The sequence below is a fragment of the Nilaparvata lugens genome, chromosome 1 (genome assembly GCF_014356525.2).
Source record: "Nilaparvata lugens isolate BPH chromosome 1, ASM1435652v1, whole genome shotgun sequence".
In the NCBI taxonomy this organism is placed as follows: domain Eukaryota; kingdom Metazoa; phylum Arthropoda; class Insecta; order Hemiptera; family Delphacidae; genus Nilaparvata; species Nilaparvata lugens.
In genome coordinates, this window is record NC_052504.1 from 3,750,234 (window position 1) to 3,774,086 (window position 23,853).

Consider the following 23,853-nt stretch of genomic DNA (forward strand, 5'->3'; position numbering starts at 1 on the left):
AGATAAGAGATGCACCACAATCCCCACGTGCAATCACGGCGCAACAGGTCTCGTCGCACGCCGAGTAGTCTATTTCACTAATAGCATGAAGAGAACTCCGATGATACTCAATAACTGTCAATCTCAAACAATTCAGCAACAGAGCTATTAAAGATTGATACGTAAACAGCGGCGTTAAAGAGCATTCCTTCTATTATCACGGTTACCAATATAATCTTCCTTATTAGTGTCAATTCTGTAAGGGTAAATTTGTACTCGTTGGGTTCGCAACAAGGGGTTCAAAGTTCATTTAGCACGAAAAAGGTATTGAAACTAAGTTCTATTGACATTGTTTTGTTTTGCAATTGAGATTTGTGTGATTGGTGTCAGATTCTCGTGCGCTTAATCATTATTGTAACTTAATTGAGTAAATTTCAATTCAGTACATTTTTCTGTACTGACGAGATGACATGAAGGTTTAGCACTAGCAGATTGAAACATCACTTGGGGATTAATGAGTGCAATTTAATGCAAGTTAGTCTATGTCTTTATCCATCCGCCAGATTTACTTTTTCTCCTCCTCATATTAACTTATCCAGAAATATTAATTTGCAGAAATCAAAGCAACAAGTAGGTGAGTTTCTAATGCTTTATCCTTAAAACTTGGTCTTGCAAGGAGCTCTCCTACTCTCGTTAAATGTAAAGAATATTCATGCCTCTTCAATTGTAAATTCGTAAAATTCAAAGCAATCCACACATAATATTTTTCCAAATTCAAATTATTTATTAGCTATTTCATTCGTTTAAAATATGATTTACAACATGTAAAGAATTTCTGCATTGTTACAATTCTAAATTATTGTTACTATTGTTTCATTTGAATCCAATCAAGCCTGGTGTCTAGATAGGTTGGAGTTGGATCCGAGGGAGGAAAGTGGTAAAAAAATTAAAAACATCAAAAGTCATCCATCTAAAAACACGAGAACCGAGTAATAAGCTCTATTTGTCAAATACTTTGAGATATTCTTCTTGAATTGGAATTTGGAATTAAAAACTTTAGTTTCGCTTGGAAAATTGTAAGTACATAATATAGTACCTTGTCTTCTATGGGAGAACATACGGTAGGCTACCTGATATTCTTCGAGATACCAATGAGCCTCACAACTGTTATATGTCAGCCAAGTCCGCCAGTTTATAGTGTTTTTGTGGAATCATGTTCAATCTGAATAGTCATTATCAGACTCACTGTCATATGTAAAGTGTTTAGTTGTAGAGTGCTAGTAAATCGATAATTATCCATTCAATCTCACAACCCAGAAAGATTGTCTTGTTGGGAGATTCATACATGAATCAAGGTTTTCTTTTTTCTCTGAGAAGTGGTTTTAATGAGAATTATCATCCATTCATTGATTGTGTTGACAAATTAATATTATTAATCACCCGAGAAATGTTTTTCTTTATTAATTTGTACATCATGGAGCGTTTCGTGTGTGGTTACTTTGATTGTAGCACCGAAACCCCACTTCAGAGATAGAATCATTTGATACTTTTTATTCCCAAGAAGGATTTGCCTCTGTCTAATAAAAATATTCATCTTCTACTCTGGATCCTAAGCTAACAAATTTACCATTTTCATTAAGTTGATTAATCGTTGGCAATAAATAATACATTGCATCTGATTACTTTTTTATTGAAAACTTTTCAAGTTTACAAAATAAAGGAATGTTAAACAATAAAATAGAAACTTATTACTACCAAACCTATCTCTGATTATGTTTTTCTTTTTAACAGACCTAATTTTAAAATAATAAACAATTTTCCTGATCTTCTCAAGATGAGATAAATTAAAATTTCTACTCACGTGAATTTACCAAGATTCCACTTTTAATTTTAATCACCTTAAAATTTAAATTGACACTTTCAAAAGTTACATTAATAAACAAATTTTCTACTTTATGTTTAATTGAACAAATAAATGAAAGAAAAGCTATTAATTAAAATTTTACCAATAAATGTGGAGCAACCAAATTTTTTGTTCTATCTCGTGGAAATCTCAGGTGAAAAATCTCAGGAGGAAATCTCAGATCAAACAGGATGCATTATGAACTTCCTCTACCTAGAGCAACTAAATCTCAATGCTACTGAAATCTGAGTTATAATTCAATGTATCAATCAACTAAAAGTTAAATTTTAAGTTATAATCTGGTTATTTAATTTGTACAATGTCAAAACTTTATAAAAAAAATTAAATAAACTATTGTTACAATTCAATCGAGTTCATTTATTCAACCTGATTTATTGACATTAAAAGGCGGCAAGTTTAAAATTTTGTTTTGGCGGTACAAGATCGACAAGTTTGAATTACAAAATCAATTCTCTCTCAAGTTAACTTGATAATATTTAGTGTGACATTTTTCATTATTTTTCCTAACATTACAATCATGTACTAGTTAATTCAGGACAAAATGTCAGAGGTTGTCTGGTATAGCTCAGCTGGTAGAGCTGTCTCCTCAAATGTGTAAAGATCCATTCTGATGATCTCATCTTCATAACAATTAATTTTTCTCTAAATTACCACCTCTTCAACAACAATATTGTCTTTGCAAAACCCTTTGAACTGCTATGCTCCATATTATGATGTTATTGTTGTTAATATGGCTGCGTTGATTAATTCAAAAACCTCCTGGCTTATTATAGATTTTATTATTTATTTAGAATAAGATGGGATACAACTTGAGAGGGACTAATTGATTTTATTTAATGGACTACTGTTGAGAGTTCTATCCTTTTGAATAGCAATTTTGTATTGTATCACAAACAGTTATAATTCACTAGAGATGCATTATATTAATATTATTTAGAATAGCCTATCAATAGTTTTCAGCAATCTATTGTAAGAGAAACTTCTTGTTAATAGATATTCTATCTTTGAGGAATATTCTATACATTTCTCTCGTCTTCCATCATTATTTACTTCAATTTATCAACTTTCAATAAATTCTCGAAATCGTCATCCTAGCCTACAATTTTGATATTTCTAGCTTCTAGGTGTGGAACACCTATTCCCTCACAGGAATCTGTGGTTATATTGCGTCTCTTTTTATATAATTTAACTTATACTCTAACTACTGTTGAAAGAACAAAAATAATAAAGAAAAATCAACATTGAATCTCTGGTTGTGATGCCATTTTGCCTTAATTTTTTCATCAATAATTTATTCAATATTGAACAATAATATATAATTTCTGGTATGCACTAGGAATGAATCTGACTCAGATTCGTTATTGATTCTTTGTTGTTATTGCTATAAATAGGTAATTGCTCAGCAGATCAGTTGAGAATGATGTGTCTGCTAAATCCTTTGAATGGGTTCGTATCACACTAGGAACAGGAAGGGTCAGAACGAGTTGTTCTTTTTGAAAAAAAACAGACATACATGAGCCATTAATATATTAGTAAGCTTCCTTCTCATTTGATTTTTTTTGAAAATGTTGATGTTTTTGAGTTGAAAAGCTTCATAGCTGGTTGGATCATTCTATACAATGGAAGAGTTTTGTGTGTAGAGAATGAATCTGTCTTCTTTTGAGTGATTCTTTGGAATGTATTAAAAAATTTTAGAAATTTCGATGAGAATCTCTAGGAACATTTCAAAAACTATCAAACAAAACAAGCTGTAGCTTATAGGTCAACACATCCAAAAATGATGAGATATCAAAAGGTAAGCATTGATACATCGTTTGTAGAGAGTGACAAAGTGAAATGGATCCATCTTATCCTTCCATTCTAAGCTTGAAATCTTACCTCCCACCAATCCAATCTGACAAATCAGATTTCAACAATGCAAGGTGTGTTCAAAAAGTAAGGTGACTTTTAATTTCGGGGGTAATGCACGTTTGATTTTCTATTTTGTTGCCTTAGTATACATGTCCTGAGCATATATTTCAAGTGGATAGCATGTCTAGATTTCTTTTTGACAGGTACTGTAAAAGTCAGCCGTATTTTGGTGAGATTGGCAAATTTTCTTCTATATAAAAAAAGGATCAAAGAATTTGAGGCAAATTTCATATAACAAATGGAATTAAGTGCTCCAAAGCACTTGAAATGTTGACAGTGGCATAGGGTGAGTCAACTCTTAATGGGAAAAATCATGTATAAGTGGTTCACGCTTTTCCAAGATGGCCGAGAAGATGCCAATGACAAACCCAGCTCTCGACGCCCCAGCACTACAACAACAGATGAAAATGTCAAAATTGTTTTGGAAAATCATCGTATCACTATCAGATAAGTTGCAGAAGATATTGGCATATTGGTTGGCTTGAGCCATTAATTTTTTGATATTTTGGGCATGAAAGGTGTGTCAGTTAATTTTGTTCCAAAATTGCTCAATTTCAACCAGAAGAACCATCGCATGACAATCGCTCATGAGCTATTGGATGATGTCAATGATGACCCTGATTTGTTCAAAAGGGTCATAACAGATGACGAAAAATGGTTATACGGTTATGAAGTCAAAACTAGGGCTCATTCATCCCAGTGGAACCACACTGAACTAAGACGCAAATTTCTTAGCATACCAAAATATGTCTGACCTTTGTAACTGTCAAAAATATATCGTATATCGATGAGAATCTTGTATAGACAATATTGTTCACTGTTTTTGAAGGGATGGATTCAAGAATCAAAAGAACCCAACACACCACCCGAATCTTATTATGTTCCCAAGTAGTATGCTAGTTAGGCATACCATACCTATGTCCTTTACAAGAACCAGGAGTTTTTCCCTATACTAAAATTCCAATCATCACCTGGTTGCAATCCAGTGTGATATGCAATTGGATGAGGCCGCCTTCAGGAGAACCGTCCGGAAGCTACTATGTGCAAAGGCATATTACAGTGTAAACGAATTTTTATTGAGAGCGTGAGCACTGGATCACTGCCATCTGAACTGTTACAGTTTTTTTTCATGTGTTTTGTATGTGTTTTGATTTTTTGATGCCATTGATCCTTCAATTGTGGGTAATGGATGAAGCTGAAGGTATTAAAGGTATTGAAGGGGCGGCCAATTTGCCTCTATGGCTCCCAGCCACCCTTGACTCAACCTCTTGACCCACATTTGTGCCTGGAGTTTTACCCATCTCTGGTCTCTTTGGTTTTTCTTTTTGCTCCTTTGAAACTCTGCAGGGTCAAAAGCCTCACCCCTCCCAAGAAGTTTTGCCTGAATGGCCGCCCTTCTTTGAGCAGTGATGAGTTCTGGCCTCTCCACCCACAAACTCGTGACCTATGTGAGTTCCACTCCTGGCCTTTTTGTAAGTCCTTCCACTGAGAGAGGGGACGCCAAACTGCCTCCAGGGCGCCCGGCCACCCTTGACTCAGTTTCTTGACCCACATTTGTGCCTGGAGTTTCACCCATTTCTGGTCTCTTGGGTTTTTCTTTCTGCCACTCCGACACCGCCCTGATGGGGCAGATTCCGTGGATTTGAAGGCTAGGCAACTTCTGGAGTTGCATTGAGGTCCATTTTAGTCGCCCCCTTCGACAAGCATGGATACTGTGGGTGAATTCTGGTTTTCAACTCATTCTCGAGTACGATGATCGACTCAAAGCTCCCCCAACCCACAGGGGGCTATAGCATAGCCACCTCTAATACAGGTATTAGAGGTGGCTATGGCTATAGACAATAACAGAATATCGATAACATTGAAAAAATGCTATCATTTTAGAGATAGATCGATACTGAGAGCATAAAAAAAATTTCTGTACCGATTTCTCAGCATTATTCAAATCAATTACCAATTAAGTATTATTCAAATAAAAAAAGCAAGTGATATGAAGTCAAAACCAGGCCTAGTCATATCAAATAGATTGCATCAGTGGCGGCTCGTCCTATGTGTTCAATGGTTCATTGAACCCCCAGAATTGAATCAACTTCCTAAACAATGATGAATTTGCAACTCAAATAATTATATTTTTATTTTATACTCATGAAATTACATCACAGCATTTTTCATCTATTTAAAGCGGCCGGTGCCTGAGAACCCAGAGTGGCTTGCTTGAAACAGCACCGAATGGAATGATGAGATGGGTGGTGGTGGAAGGCAGTGTTCATTCCCCGATGTGAACCCAAAAACAGGGATGGGTAAGTTAGTAGAACGGAGGAGGGGAATCAGTTCGCTAGCACGAATCTGGTTCACAATCCTGTCTGAACCAAGTTTGCACAAGTTCATCCGAGAGTAGCCGAACCTATATAGCCGAGGCAAGTGAAGCATTCGGTAAACCTCGGAATGAATCGTGAGTATTCATCGTGCCATCTTGAACTTGCTTATAACCAATAAATTTGAATTTGGTGGCAGTAAACAGTAAAAAAGCGGTAAACAAGGAGTAGCCTAAGCGTGACAGTTTTGAGGTTATACGATATGGTTTCGGGTATATTTTTGATAGATTTCACTGCATTTTTCGTTACATAAATTGTTTTTGCATGTAGAAGAATATAGTAATCTCTAGTGTGTTTCGTGTATTCGTGAGTATTTCTAGTGTGTTGTCACCTGGTCATATGGGACATATAATTATATGAATCATATATTTATCTCATATTGATCAGGATTTTAGAGTTTTAATTTACGAAAAGTTTAATGAACGGTGTTTCTGCCTTTGAACAGTTTTGTCATCGACAGAAAGATTGTTTATTTCACTTGTTATCAAAATTATTGTAGCTTCTCTTTTGTTTTTCATAACAAACGTGCTCGCTTGTGCGACTGATAAAAATATGTATTTGAAATGGCTTCATGTTTGGCATTGACTGAGTTATATATTAATACCCAAAATTTTACTAGTGTGTGTTGTGAGCTCGTTCGTTAGGACTGTGAGTAAAAGTCCGGCTGTTCTGGTGAAGGGGATAGATTTTGTTCTTGTTTTATAATACAGTTTTCCTGTCACAGTTCGGGCAGTTTAAAGAGAATTGTATTATTGAATAAGAAGGGATCTGAACCCACTTCATTAGATCAGTTTTTTTATTTATTTTTCATTAATAATTAACGTCGCGATTAACCAGTGGATGCCAAATTGGGGGCCATTATCATAAAGGTAGGTGACTACTGAGTCATTGTTTTAAATTTTCCATAACCACAACAAATTTAATCTTCACTAGCAGCCAAGCGAGTAGCCCTTGAAATATTCATCTATTTATTGTTATTTCATAATTTCTAATTATAATTCTAAATTTTGTACTAATAATTTATTGTTTTGTTTTAATTATCAAAACCAGTACGATCATTTCTTGATTTTCATTTTCCCACGTTTACATATTTGGTGGAGGTTTATCCTGCCGTCCATATCTTGTTTACATAATTGGTGGAGGCTCAAAGGGTTTTTAATCCAGCTTTTAAAATTTGGACTTTTTCGGTTACCTCAGTGAAGATTCAATTTTGTGTTTTCATTTGTTGCTGTGTTGTTGTTGTGATTTATCTTCTCATTTATATTTGTATTATGGAATGAGTGCAGTGGTAGATCTTAGGAATATTCGTACAAAAGAATTGAATCTTAAAGAAGCGTTGTTTATAGCTCAGCAATATAGATTGTTTGTTCCCCCAAATGCGGATTTAGATTTTTTGAGATCTCATATTAGGATCTTGAAATTGTCGTTGTTACAGCCTGAACAGCATTTACTTAGTCAAGAGAAAGCTCTGAATCATATAATAGAAGGGGTCAGGTTATCAAACGAATTAGCGTTACAGCATCCCAATCTTGCCTTTTTAGAGCAGACGTTGAGAAGAAAATTTACTCTGGATTCCTCAGAAGTTAGTAAAAGTGAACAACCTATATCTGGAGACGAGGATTCAAATATTCTTAATAAAACTTTTATTGAAAATAAAGATAGTGCGGTTCAGACAGACGCTATTATAAAATCGGATACAGTTGGTTCATTTGAAACATTGAATATGGCTGATAAAAAGCGACCTTTCTTAGCTCCACGGATATATGGAGGAAAGAAATTGGAGGATGTTATAGATTTTTTATTCATTTTGAAAGAGTTTCAAATGCAAATTCGTGGGATGAAAAGGATAAATTACTATATCTACCATTTTACTTAGAAGGCAGTCCTTTGAAATATTTAGATATGATCCAACTCTCGTTGACGGAAGCGAATAGATGGGATTACAAAAATGTTCGATCTGAGCTCGAAAAGTATTATCAGCCTATTCACATGGATAGGTATGAAATGGAGTTGACAAACATAAGAATGAAACCGTGTGAAGCAGCTAGGGAATATATGGCCCAAGTTTTAGGATTGTGCTCAAAGGTTGACCCGCATATGTCGGAAGGTAGGAAAATAAAATATGTATTGAAAGGATTGTTACCTCATATTCAGGATAGGGTAATAATGCTGCCTAACGAATCCATCGATGAGTTAGAAAGAAATTTACAGCGTTTTGAATTTTCTCAATACATAGTGGAAGATAGAGTAGGTCTAGGCAAAGCTTCAATAGTTCAACGGGATTCATATGATCATCACATTATGCAGATAAGTAGAAATGTGGATAAACTTATTGCGGAAAAAGAATTAGCGGGGAGAAGATTCAATGACAGCAATACGAGTGGCAACGAAAATAATAGGTCTTATGGGAACAAATTCAACAATGGTATTGAGAAGGGTCAAAGGTTTAATAGAAATAGGTATGAAGGAAATAGGTATGAAGGGAATAGGGTTGAAGGGAATAGGTATGAAGGAAATAGGTTTGAAGGAAATAGGTTCGAAGGAAATAGATTTGAAGGGAATAGGTTTGATCGAAGAAATAGGAATGATAGAGAGGGAGATATTCATCACAAAGAAAATATCAAGTTTCAAAGAAGATGGTGTGCGATATGTGAGACCACTACGCATACGACAGCTGAATGCAGGTTTAATTTGAGAAACAAAAAAACGGAAGATGAATTTTTTTGTCATATATGCAATGCCAAAAATCATTCCACTATGTCGTGTAGGTACAATGGGAGAAAGAATGACTCAAAAAACTTGTAGCGGGGGCTCAGTTCTCGGCGACAGAGTATAGGGGCCACTTTTCACGTAACAAACGTGATGAATTGCAAGAATCGGATGTAAAAGACATCGATGATGATAATAATATAATACTAAATCAGGTGTGACAGAAACGTCATTTAAAAATGGGATATTGTGTGTTGAGGATTCAAAACCTATAGGTAATAGCATAGTAGAAACAAATATGAGTATGGATCATGTTGAGGATGGTGATAGTCAGAAATTTATTAGTTATTCAAATTCATTGTTGAGTAAGAATCATAAAACGCCGATATCAATTCAAGGAATATCTTGCGAAGAAAATATAAAGATATTATTAGATACGGGTTCAAGTGTCTCACTCGTTAATCTTGAATTGATTGATCATTGTCAAGGTCAGTCATTGTTTGAAACAGACGTCATTCTCACAGCCGCGAATGGGTTACCAGTTAAGTTGTTGGGCAAGGTTTGTTTTGATTTTCAAGTTGATGGAGTCAATGTCACTTGGGAATGTTTTGTAGTGAGATCATTGTCCATACAGTTATTGTTGGGTGTTGATTTTTGTCTCGACACGGAGTCCGTTTAAATTTTCAAAAACAAGAGATGAAGATTCTTTTAAACAATAACAGTATTGTTGTTCCATTTTCAGTACATGATGAAATTGCGAAGACGAATTTAATTCAAGTTAAAATGGATGAGCAGGTTATTATAAAACGAAAGAGATATTAAATATTGATGTTCATGTTGATAAGCAAATTAATGAGGACAGTAAATTATCATTCAAGTTAATAAATCAGAGTTGGATATTATTTCTGTAGGTAAATACAGTGAAAATGAGAGATACACATTAAAAATTCACAATTCGGCTGAGTCAGTAGTTCAGTTGTTGGATCGGCAAGTGATAGGCGATGCTACGATTTCGCAATCAACTGATGACGCTGGGCTTTTGCGAGCGGATGAAAGTAGGCCAATGATTAGTAAAGATGTATTTTTAAAAGACTATATCAAATTGAGTTCAGGTGAAGAAAAACATTTTTCTACGTTGGAGTCGAATTATGTGGTCAGCGGTTTTAAAAATCGCAAAATTATTTTATTGATAAGGAGTCAATAATTGGTTCGTATCGCAGAGCAGAGAAGGTCTCAATTTTATTGCTAGCAATGTCGATTCAAATGAGATTATTCTCGAAAATAATGAATGTATTGGGAAATTGATGTATGATAATTCAAGAGAGATGTTATCAGCTCCAGTTAATATAATCGAGCATGTGAGTATCACAGAAAAAGTTTCTATTAATGATAAGTTAGAAAAGTCAGTTCAAAATGAGTTTTATGCATTGGTTGAAGATTTTAAGGATATTTTTGCGAAAGATAAATATGATATTCCGGTGTCAAAACTGCCACCAGTAAAAATTCAATTGATAGGCGAGTCTCCAATTTTCTGTTCACCATACAAATTCGCTGCTAGTGAGAGAGAGGAATTACAAGATATTTTAAATGGATTAATAAAGGCTAATGTGATTGAGGAATGTAGATCAGGTTATGCTTCTCCAGCTTTTCTCGTTAGATATAAGAACAAGCCTCCTAGGATGGTGGTCAATTACAAGAAATTGAATTCAAAAATTATCAAAGATCGATATCCATTGCCGAATCCTGGTACAATTTTAGAATCCTTGGCTGGAGCTCAGTTTCTCACAACGTTAGATTTGACATCAGCTTTTTATTCTATGCCTATAGAGGAAAAATCTCAACATTTGACGGCTTTCACGACGCCATTGGGTTTATATAAGTTCAAGAAACTACCTCAGGGGTTGGCTATAAGTCCCAATACGTTCAACGAGAGGTCACGCGTATCTTCAGTGATAAGTTATATAAGAGTATGTTGTTATATATAGATGATCTATATATATTTTCAGCAACGGTGGAAGAGCACATTAAAGAGTTGAAGGAGGTTTTTGAAAGAATCCGGGAGTGTAATTTGAAACTAAATCCAGACAAGTCGAAAATATGTTTTCAGTCTTTAAAAATTCTAGGACATCTTGTTTCAAATGAAGGATTAGCGCCATTGGCAGAGAATGTAGAATCTATAAAAAATTTTCTGGTACCCACTAAAGTCACTGAGCTAAGGAGATTTTTGGGAGCAGTGTCTTACTATCGTAAATTTATCCCATGTCTATCTAAAAGAGCATATGTGTTGACGCAGTTAACTAAGAAAGATAAAGGGTTTGAGTGGTTAGAAAGTCACCAACAAGTGTTTGAGGAGTTGAAAAATTGTATTATATCGAGTCCAGTTTTAGTTCATTATTGTGATAATCGGGAAACTTTCTTATACACAGATGCATGTTCTGTAGGGATTGCTGGGTGTTTGAGTCAGAAATTAGAGGACGGTACTATCCATCCAGTTTCATTTGTTTCAAGAAGATTAACTAAGAGTGAATCAAATTGGTCGGCCACTGAGCTTGAATTATTGGCAGTCACGTATTCAGTTATGCATTTCAGATCTTGGCTTCTAAACAAACAGTTTACTGTTGTAACGGATCACTGTAGTTTACAGTATTACAGAAATATCAAGGAACCAAGTTCACGTTTAGCAAAAATGGTTACTAAATTGGTTCAGTTTGATTTCAATATTCATTATCAACCAGGCAAGACATTACAATTGGTTGACGCTTTGTCTAGGGCGCCAGGGGAAAAGGTTATTGAGAACGATTTTTTTGAATTCTCTTTTGTCATTACGAGCGAAGAAATAACTTCTCTACAGAATCAACTTATTAGAGATGATGCGCAAGAATCCGCTAACATGATTACTAGTATAAATATAGGATTATTGCAAAAACAGGATCCGTTTTTGAAAAAGATATATGACGCTTTGTTGGATTTAGAGTCAGCGGAGAGAACTATTGCACGAAAAGCTAGAAATTATGTTTTAAGAGATGACATATTGTACTACAAGGAAGCACAGGTCAAAAGCGCAGCCTTATTTTTGTTGGTCGTTCCTGAGAGTTTGGTGACAACTGTATTGAAACAATATCATGATTCTTTGCAGTTCGGGGGACATTTAGGGATAGATAAAACGTTGTCTAAAATCAAGGATAGGTATTATTGGCCTACTGTCAGGAAAGATGTAGTTGAGTATGTGAAATCATGTGAAGTTTGTCAAAAGGCAAAGGTGTCGAGGTTGAAACCGGCTGGATTTTTGAAACCTATAACAATTTCAGGTGAGCCTTTTCATACAATCTGTATAGATGCAGTTGGTCCATTTTATTTTAGTGAGAGTTTTAATATAATTTATTGTGTTACCGTAACAGCATTTTGATGAAATATGAATAAGGTTCAGTATTTGTTAAATACAAACATTATTAATATTGAGGATAGGTGTAAAATAAAACATGATGGTAGACCAACTCCCGAAGTAGAAATCAAACAAGAAAAATATGAACAAGACAAAAAAATCTATATTTGTAGAAAATATGATTAATCTTTGAGGGGTAATTCTTTAAAATTATTATTGATTAGGTACCTTTATGCTTGATTATGCTCAACACTCTATATCCTCTAGACTTTTCTCCCCAATAGATCATGAGGTTGAACCCCCAAGCTAAAAGATCACGAGCCACTACTAGATTGCATATAACGTTTTTTTTTTTTTTTTTTTTTTTTTTTTTTTTTTTTTTTTTTAAGATTACGTCCTAAAGACTCCAGTCATGGAGTATAAGACAAGTCATGTTATTACATAATAATTTGTTGTTGGTTATCCATCTTGTTTCCATTATAATTATCACTATTAAATTTTATAAAACTTTTAAGTGAAAAAACACTCACATTATTTGATGTGGCGACGTCCGTTTCATGCTGGTATCGCACATTTTCAAGCCAAACAGGAACTGAAGTGTTTAAGGTTATGAGGGTGAAATTTGGTTGGGGTGGAGGGGAGTTTTGGTGGTTAATGGAGGAGTATTTAAATGAGTTTGTCAAACAGGTGTGGGAGGAAAAGTTGATTTGGTCATTTAGAATATTGCTTGGCTGTTGTTTGGTGTGTTTGTATATTTCAAACTGTTCTAGTACATTTAATTTTCTGTTTTTGTGGGAATAGTGGAGTATTTCGAGGTTGTTGTCTATGTCAGGGGTGTGTGGTCAGAGGAGATGATGTGTTCTGCAAAGGTGGAATGGGAGGACGGATGGGTTATGGCTCTTGTGTGTTCTTTGAATCTTATATTGAAATTTCTAGCTGTTTTACCTATGTAGAATTTGCTGCAATCTCTACAATTTAGCTTATAAATTCCTGGTCTATTGTATTGATTTTGAGAGGTGTTGTGTGGGGACAAAAGTTTTTTCAGTGAGTTTTTTGTTCTGTATGCAACCTTGTATTTTATTTTCTTGAAAGATGCTGCTATTTTGTATGTTTTATTGTTGTGGTATGTGAGGGTGACGAATGCTGTATGATTATCAGTGTTGTATTCAGTGTTGTAATCATACAGCATTCGTCACCCTCACATACCACAACAATAAAACATACAAAATAGCAGCATCTTTCAAGAAAATAAAATACAAGGTTGCATACAGAACAAAAAACTCACTGAAAAAACTTTTGTCCCCACACAACACCTCTCAAAATCAGTACAATAGACCAGGAATTTATAAGCTAAATTGTAGAGATTGCAGCAAATTCTACATAGGTAAAACAGCTAGAAATTTCAATATAAGATTCAAAGAACACACAAGAGCCATAACCCATCCGTCCTCCCATTCCACCTTTGCAGAACACATCATCTCCTCTGACCACACACACCCTGACATAGACAACAACCTCGAAATACTCCACTATTCCCACAAAAACAGAAAATTAAATGTACTAGAACAGTTTGAAATATACAAACACACCAAACAACAGCCAAGCAATATTCTAAATGACCAAATCAACTTTTCCTCCCACACCCTGTTTGACAAACTCATTTAAATACTCCTCCATTAACCACCAAAACTCCCCTCCACCCCAACCAAATTTCACCCTCATAACCTTAAACACTTCAGTTCCTGTTTGGCTTGAAAATGTGCGATACCAGCACAAAACGGACGTCGCCACATCAAATAATGTGAGTGTTTTTTCACTTAAAAGTTTTATAAAATTTAATAGACATAATAATTCTAACACTAAGTAGTTCAACCTAGTTTAGGTTTGAAAGGAATTCTTGTACACTATAAAAAGCTTTATCAACTAAATATTTTTTCATTTGTTTTTTGAAAATCTTCAAATCATCATTACTTTTCAAGATTTGAGGTAGCTTGTTATAAAATTTCCTACCAATATAATCTGGTTTTTGTTCAAATAACCTACTATTGTGACCCATTATATGATAATCTGCTCTGTTTCGCGTATTATACTCATGAACATCTGAATTCTGGATCACACCACTCTTTTTCACATGCATTACAACTTCATATACATACAAGGATGGCACAGTTAATAGACCAAGCTTTTAATAAAGGCCTACAAGAGTCTAACCTATTCACTTTCTCTATACATCTGAGTGCCTTCTTTTGAATCTTAAACACTCTGTCCATATTTTGTTGAGATGAATTACCCCATACTAAAATAGCATACCTAATATGAGATAGTATAAGTCCATGGTAAGCAGTTAACAGTAGTTTTTTATCATTCAGCCTAGCAAGCTGCCGCAGGACAAATACCCCAGATGATATCTTATTACATATCCTCTCAATGTAAGGATGCCATGTTAATTTCCTGTCCAATAAAATTCCCAAGAATGCTACTTTCTCTTCTTGGTCTAATTCATTTTCCTCTACAAACACATTTATTTCTCTATCCTCTACTGAATTATATTTACTTTTGAATTGTAGGAATTGACATTTCTTACTATTTATTGTTAATTGCCTTTGCTTCAAGAATTGGACAATTGACTGTACTCCAGTAAAAGCATTTATTTCTAGACTATCTAATAAATAATTGTTAAAGATAAGCGATGTGTCATCAGCAAACAACAGAGCTCTGTGATCTTTTAACTCTTTTGGTAATTGGTTCACATACAACAGAAACAGTAAGGGACCCAGAATTGAGCCTTGAGGTACTCCAGCCTGGACCTCCAGTTTTTGAGATTTAATTTTTACTATTTCATTCCCATCCACCTTGGTAAGCTCAACACACTGGTTTCTACCTATGAGATATGATTCAAACCATTTTAGTTCTATACCATTCACACCTACAGTTTTTAGTATTTCCAATAATATTCTATGGTTCACACAATCAAAAGCTTTGGATAAATCAAGAAAATTGCGGCTGCCTTCTCACCTGAATCTATTATATCTATTAGTCTTTCAACAAGGGATACTATTGCAGTCTTAGTAGATTTCCCTTTCTGGAACCCATGCTGTTCATCACATATGAAATTAATTTCTTCCAGGTGCATCAATAACCTATTTAAAACTACTCTTTCAAAAATTTTACTTATTACATTTAGAATACTAATGGGTCTATAATTTTCAACTCTTTCAGAATCACCGCTCTTGAAAATTGGCAAAATTTTTCCTTGTTTCAGATCATCAGGGAAAATACCCTGCTCTAGTGAAGTATTAAGGAGATGCAATAAAGGGTCCAGTAATTCATTTTCACATTCTTTTAAAATTTTGCTTGAGACCCCATCCAATCCTACTGTTTTTTTGTTATTCAAATTTTTTATTATTCTTGACAACTCATCTCTTGATAATGGATGAAATTTAAATACCTTTTCAATTGGCTCAGCATTTAATGTAGTTGTATTATAAGTATTAGTGTTCAGTGACTTTTGGAGATTATATGCAACCTGTTGATAATATTTATTGAAAAAGTTACAAATGTCTATACTATCATCCATATAATTTCCATGTTCATCGATTATCCTAGGGACATTAGTAACTGTATCCTTTTGAGCTGCTCTCCTATTTCTATTAATTACCTCCCAAACAGCAGAGTTAAAATTGGTACTAGTTGTTAATATTTCAGCTGTTTTCTTACACTTAGCTTTCCTCACTTCTTTTGCATAGTTTTTCTTTAGACATTTGTATTTGACCTCACTCGGAACATCCCTCACTAATTTAAATTCCTCATAAGCTTCCCTAACAATATTCTTTGAGTAAGGATATCTTCAGTTATCCATTCATCTACTTTGTTTAATTTACTTTTTACTTTGACTTTTTTTATCGGACAGCATACACTAATGTGAAATCTTAGAGTATCAATGAATTGCTTATATTTGTAATTTAGGTTACAACTGTTATAAACACTACTCCAATTTTCTTGAAGCAGTTCTGCTTCAAACAATTTATATTTCCTAGCTCATATTGCTGAATTTCTTTCACAAAAGTTTTTTTTCTGCTTGGATTCTGGCCCTGCAACTTAACATCTAAAATTTGATAGTTATGATCTGATAGATCTGAGCTACCTAACCTGACATTACAACCTTCTATATTTGTGAGGATATTATCAATAATTGTCTGTGAAGTTCGAGTTACTCTTGTATATTCGTGGACCTTAATTTCTAAATTATTCATATTAATAATATCTCTAATATCCTCTGTCATTTTATCCTGCCTGGCAAAATCGGTATTGAAATCTCCTACTACTATAACATTTGTGAAACGAGCGGTTGTAATTTCCAAAAGTGTATGGAGCAGCTCACAAAATTTTTGCCAGTCTCCATTTGGTGACCTATAGATACCTAACACTACTACCTCAAATCGATCATCAATTTTTAACCTTAGTCCCGTCACCTCTAAATCCATCTCAACAGAAAATCTCTTAACAAAATCCAGTTCATAAGTTTGGGTATGTTTAGCATTGCTAGTGAATATACATACACCACCACTTCTATGAGCTATTCTACAAAATTCTGATCTCAGTGAATAGCCTGGAATCCTAACTTGATTTATTTCCTTGATTTTTTCTGTTACTTGAGGAAGATGATTCAAGTTAGGTTCATTTATATTATTTGAGCCACCCAGTACAATTAGATAGTCATTTTCATCAAAGTCTTTAGTTTGTTCCCTAGCTGACTCTAAAACTGCATTAATTGATGCACTTGGCTTGAAAAAACATTGGACATCAAATTTATTTTTTAATCTTTTATCAAGGAGATCACTGCAATCACGTCCATGACTGGACGTCAGTAGCAGAACTCTCCCTTTCCTATCTTTATTTCCCTCAGCTATATTTTTGGTTGCTGTCTTCAAAACCTCACTGTACGTTTTATTTCGACCATTTTCAGAGCATTTCCATCATTTAGGTTAGATTCTATTTTTTTGCATTTGGACGGAGGTTCTATCATACATTTAGTATTATCAAATTTAGATTTTAGTTCTTTATTTCCTCCGACATTAGACTACATTGATTTTTTAGATTTAGTATTTCTTTTTTATGGTCTTCATCTTGTAATTTTATAATCAGTTCCAAAGATTTAATTTCTTCTACCATCCCTAACCTTTCTTCCTCAGACGTTTTTAAAGTTACTTCTAATTGGTTTTTTAAATTAGTGTGGCTACTTTGTAGTTGAGCAACTTTTTCGGCTAAAGTAGTTTGAAGAACTGGGGTTTTTGGTTTTGGCGTTTTTGAATTTTGGTTTTGGGAACGCGTAAGTACTCCGCAATGTTTACATTTCTATTATTAACCTTCGGTGTTTTACTTGAGCTCATCTTCCTATCTAAGAAATATATTACTTGCAATAATAATAAATGATTTATAAATGATAGGATTTTAATTTGGTTATAATTTTAGTCAAGTAAACTATCTATGTTTATTTTTAAATCTCGAAAACCTAACCTCAAACTAACCTCTAAACGGTGTTGGCTTTTAAAATAGAATAAGAATTAAAATCTAGAACAAAATGATAAAACGTGATCAAGAAACAATTAATAATGAAATAAACACAAAATTTGTACATATCCGTGACTATTTATAACACAAAATCTTCCAAAACCCAGGAGCGAAATTATGTAGTCGTGATAACAGATTTCAACAATATCTATCGAGATAAATTTTATAAAGACGATAACCTTTTATCAATAACTTTGTATATCGACATTTTTGACAGATGAAATTATACTATTGAAATACAGCAGCTTCTCTTTGTCACAGATACAGAGTAACGGCCAGCAACAATCACAGTTATCACATAGTTATTCAAGTAGGGGTAAAGTGAGAGTTCTGAAGAAAAGCTGCCCCAAAGCTGGCTCAAAGCTGCCCCAAACCTGGCTCAAATCTGGCTCAAATCTGATTATTGGTTCTAACCTTGCCCAATCCAATGTAATCTAATCTAACCTAACCTAGCCATACCCCTAATCTCACAATAAACCTCAAATGAAGATTTCCCACTTTTTTGGAAAAAAAAACTAGATCCAGCTTTTTTTTATTTCTTGAATAACTGAGAAACCGTTAATTTTACAAAAAATCTACAAGAGTAACTTTTTCCAGTAAATCTAATAACAAATCCATCGACACCCCATTTGTCAAGATTGAACAAAAAATAAGGATCTCATGGGAAAACTAGATCCAATAACTAAAAACCGTAAATTTTACAAGAATAACTTTTTCCAGTAAATCCATTTGTCAAGATTGAACAGAAAAACTAGATCCAATTTCTTGAATAACCAAGAATATTTTTTTCAGTAAATCCATTATTTGTCAAGGGATCCTAACTCTGAAACTGAGCAACAAGCATTTTTATGTTGAGACCTTTCTTAAACCTCAGCACTAAACCCCCCCCCCCACAGGGGGGGGGGGGCTTGACCCTCTGCCTTTAACCTGAACTACTTGAAAACTCACCTCAGGTTGTATTGAACATTTATTATAAAAATAGATCATGAGTGTTGATAAATTTGGTCGATATTTGTATGATAAAGATAATAATAGAGATATTAATGTTGATATCAAAAATTTGATTCAGAATTTTTTCCATTTTTTACAATGTATACCATTAGCTGCAACTTTCATACCAAACATCAATCTCAATAATGAAAAAGAATGGAAGTATATGACTGATCCAAACTTAATCCAACAATTCTCACTTTCTTCTGGAATCTCTTTTAAAGAATGGTATGAAAAAAATGTAATAAATATAGGTGAAAAATCTTAGGTTTAGGTGAGTACACCCAGAAAGAAATTGTAGATGTAGGTGAGTACACCCAGAAAAAAATATAGGTTTGGTTACCCAGACCAAGAACATTATTCAACTTTAATGAAAAATCTAAGCTCATATGGATAGCACTATATCATCACAGTCAGTATTTTGCTTTGAAAGAAGCTGATAAATCAAATAATAATATAAAATGCTTTAAAATTAAATTTGAAGAAAATGGTTGGAGATCAAGACAAGAACAATTCTACAAATCAATGGGATGATACTGAAGGTAAAATATTGATACATTTGTAGATAATACTTTTGATTTGAATATTGTCTAGTTCTTTGTTATTTTATAGAAGATTTATAATACTCTTTTTACTGTTCCACTCAGTGGTGTATATTCAAACTCATTATCATAGAGGATTAAACAGTAGGCACTGGTTTTTTCTGAGAAATTATTTGTTGTTTCCAATGTCAACTTTATGTCTATTGCACCAGATTTCAATAGTTCATTTTGCTTACTACAGTCTATAACAACCAATGGTGCATATTCATCAAATGTTTTATACTCAATTGATGTACTGCTGTTATAAGGATAGTATTCATTTTGGAATTCAGAGAACATATTGTGATACAATAAATGTTTATTACCAACAATATTTTCATAGGGGAATGATTGAGCATTTAAATAGAGATTAACATTGTTCAGATTACAGAAATCGAAATGTGACCTGTTAGCAGTTATAACATTTTTCCTATTCTTTTGAAATCCAAGAATAATGAATCTAGGTTTTAATATGTTTGAAGTTGTCTTAACTGTCCATTGAAGATTGGTAGTTTCAGGTAATTGTGGAAATTCATGCAATTCCCATGATCTGAATGGAATGGTAATTGGTATATCACTATGTGTTAAACTCAGCAGATCAAGACGAACAGTGTCAGAAGCATGTATATAGGGTACTTTCCATTGTAGTTTTGTAATATCAATTTTCACCGATTTTGCTGTCTCTGATTCAATACAATTAAGTCTGATGATGATCTTAATAGAACAATTTCCTGACGAACATTTAATAGAACTTTTCTATAGTCTTCCATTACACCTAACCACATATCCAGAGGAATGCAAAAGCAGAATTTATCTAAACTTTTCCATCCAGTCAACTTCCATCCTGCATTCTCCATAATTTTTCATTGAGTTTTGATTGACGTAGATAGTTTTTCATGGTTGTTGTCAATCCTACATTACGTGTGCGATCAACTTCAACCCCTCCAATTCATATCTGATTTCATCAAATAGGTATGCAACTCCATTATTGATAAGTGAAAAGTCCTTGGTTTCAACATCATTCTTATCTTTCACTTTGATTTTGCCTTCAATTATGAGAAAACTTCTACTTGGAAGTGTATAACTATCTTCTTGTTTTAAACTAATTCGATTTCATCATTGTAATTAAATGTCTGTTGATATATGGTGTGTGAGTGATATACTCATATTTGGTAATACTCTCATCAAGATGTACACTCTGATCAACAAGTAATATATCCGACTTGACTTCTTTCTTATACATTTTTATTATATATTTTTTTCTTCTCAATACAACCTGAGGTGAGTTTTCAAGTAGTTCAAGCTTAGCTGGTTAAAGGCAGAGGGTCAAGACCCCCAACCCCCCCCCCCCCTTGTTGGGGGGGGGGGTTTAGTGCTGAGGTTTAAGAAAGGTCTCAACATAAAAATGCTTGTTGCTCAGTTTCAGAGTTAGGATCCCTTGACAAATAATGGATTTACTGAAAAAAATATTCTTGGTTATTCAAGAAATTTGATCTAGTTTTTCTGTTCAATCTTGACAAATGGGGTGTCAATGGATTCGTTATTAGATTTACTGGAAAAAGTTATTCTTGTAAAATTAACGGTTTCTTAGTTATTGGATCTAGTTTTCCCATGAAATCCTTATTTTTTGTTCAATCTTGACAAATGGGGTGTCAATGGATTTGTTATTAGATTTACTGGAAAAAGTTATTCCTGTAGATTTTTTGTAAAATTAACGGTTTCTTAGTTATTCAAGAAATTGAAAAAAGCTGGATCTAGTTTTCCCATGAGATCCTTATTTCTTGTTCAATCTTGACAAATGGGGTGTCAATGGATTCGTTATAGATTTACTGGAAAAAGTAACTCTTGTGATTTTTTTGGAATATTAACGGTTTCTTAGTTATTCAAGAAATAAAAAAAAGCTGGATCTAGTTTTTTTTTTCCAAAAAGTGGGAAATCTTCATTTGAGGTTTATTGTGAGATTAGGGGTATGGCTAGGTTAGGTTAGATCAGATTACATTGGATTGGGCAAGGTTAGAACCAACAATCAGATTTGAGCCAGATTTGAGCCAGGTTTGGGGCAGCTTTGAGCCAGCTTTGGGGCAGCTTTTCTTCAGAACTCTCACTTTACCCCTACTTATTCAAAAGTATTCTTTGAGTATCTATAGTGAGGTCCACATTATAATGGCAGTGTGTGATTTGCAATGGTGTTGCTCTCCTTGTGTATCATTCAACAAAGCAGATGGCACTATCTTTTTCACGCATTGCAATGTAGAAATTCAACTAATTGACAAAATAGGGTTGAGGGTTAGGTATTATTTAGGTTATATTTAATTATGTTTCATAAGGATAGGTTAGGTTTTTGCTTTGAAATTGCAATATGCTAGAAGGGGCTAGGGTCCAGGTAGAGTTATGTTTTTTGGGTTAGGATTTTGCTTTAAAATTCAAAGTATTAAATGTGAAAGCGTCAGGGGTTAGGGTTTTTAAGTTATATTTAATAATGTTTTATAAGGGTAGGTTAGGTTTTTGCTTTAAAATTGCAATATGCTAGAAAGGGCTAGGGTACAGTTAGAATTATGGTTTTTATATTTCAAAGGTGAAAAGATAGGTTGGGGGGTTAGGAGTTTGCTTTGAAATTGCAAGGGATTATGTTTTTTACCAAGATTTATGTTTATTAATGCTTTATTAAAGCGTTAGGTTTGAAATGACAATATGCTGACTTAGTTATAGTGTTTTTTAAGATTAGTTAAATAACAACCGTTATATTTTATTAATTATATTATTGGAAAGTACTCTTTCTTTTATTGAATGAAATGATGATATATTGATTATTATATCGAATTAAATGATGAATCATCATTGGATAATAATAATTAGCTACGGTGCTCGGTAACCATCATCACAAAGAATGTTACCGTAAAACCGGCTAACTTGGGACAGTTGTCTAACTTGGGACAGTTTAACCCCTTCCCTTCAATTCCAACTTACCAGCTGTCTGTGCAATTCATTCTGAGCTCTGGCATTGTGGATTTGTTGAGAACACATCATTAAAATATTTAATAACGTTTAGAACATTAGATTATCAGCTTAGATACTTTTTAACAGTCATAACAATCTACTATTTGTAACCTAGAAATTGAGCCTTTAAGAACTTCTATTGTGAGCACTCATTATTACACACGACTATTTTATCATCTTTGATTATTTTACAGTTAAAGTATTTTATTATGAATATAATACATATTATTCAAAATTCAATGTATCAAGGTAGCCTTCAACCACTCAAGTGTCTAATTACAGGCAAATCATATTGGTGTCCCAAGTTACCCAACTCTGTTGGTAATTGGGACACCATATTTTTCAATTTTTTTCAGAACAGGTTGGAATAATAATAAATTGAATGTATATATTGAAGTATTATTGAAGACCTGAGTTCTGAGCACAGGAGAAATAAACTATTGAAATAATAATGTAACTGATTTCAAGTCAAAGTTGAAAACTGTCCCAAGTTAGCCGGTTTGACGGTACATTCAAAGAACTGACTGAATTGAATGGGAAAAAACCGTTACTAACGCATGCGCGATACGGTGCTGTCTGTGACCGAGAGTGGTTTGTTTGAAATACAATTACAAGAGAGAAAGACTGAGTTTTTAAGTCTGGCTAATATCCATGATTTCAAATTGGATTTTAGAATTGATAAATGTAAATCTTTTAATGATCAGTTTGGTTCTGTTAATTTTCATTAGTCATGAGTAATCACGTGAGTAAGAGTTTCTGCAATATACAAACACTTCTCGAAACAAATATTTTGAAACTTAACCTCAATTATTAAAAATATCTATGATCCTTCTCTTGTTCTCTAACTACCATAGTACAGTACCTAAGTTAGATTCTGTATAAGCTTGAAATTAATTTTGTAATTCAGGCTCATAAAATTTAACAGCCTCGGCTAGATGAGATTTCCATCTCCAGAGGCCAACTGGCAGCCTTTTGTGATATGGTAGTAACCCAACGTGCTTCATATTTTTAGCTTGTTTATAATAAGTTATGCTTTGTCTCTTATGAGGAAAAATAAGATGTATCACCTAACAGACCAAGTATTCTAAAAACATGTTGAATAAACTTAAGTTCAGACCTTGCATGCGCTTGAGATTTATTACCTCACCAGGCAACTCTCTATTGTTTCCAAATATTCAAAACTTTGCTAGTCAATAGCAGCCTAGAACTTGTTATACAATGTGATATGAGTAGCATTTGCATACTACTGTAAATTCATATTTGTATGATTAATGATTGAAGACTGCCATCTAATTGTGTGATTTTTGTCAAAGAGTCGCATATTAAATCAATTGCAACCAAAAAATTTGACTCAAGGAGAGTGGCCATCAATTTAAACTTGAGATAAATTTAATATTTTTATCGAAGAAACTTTAAGTACAGAGCAATTTGAAA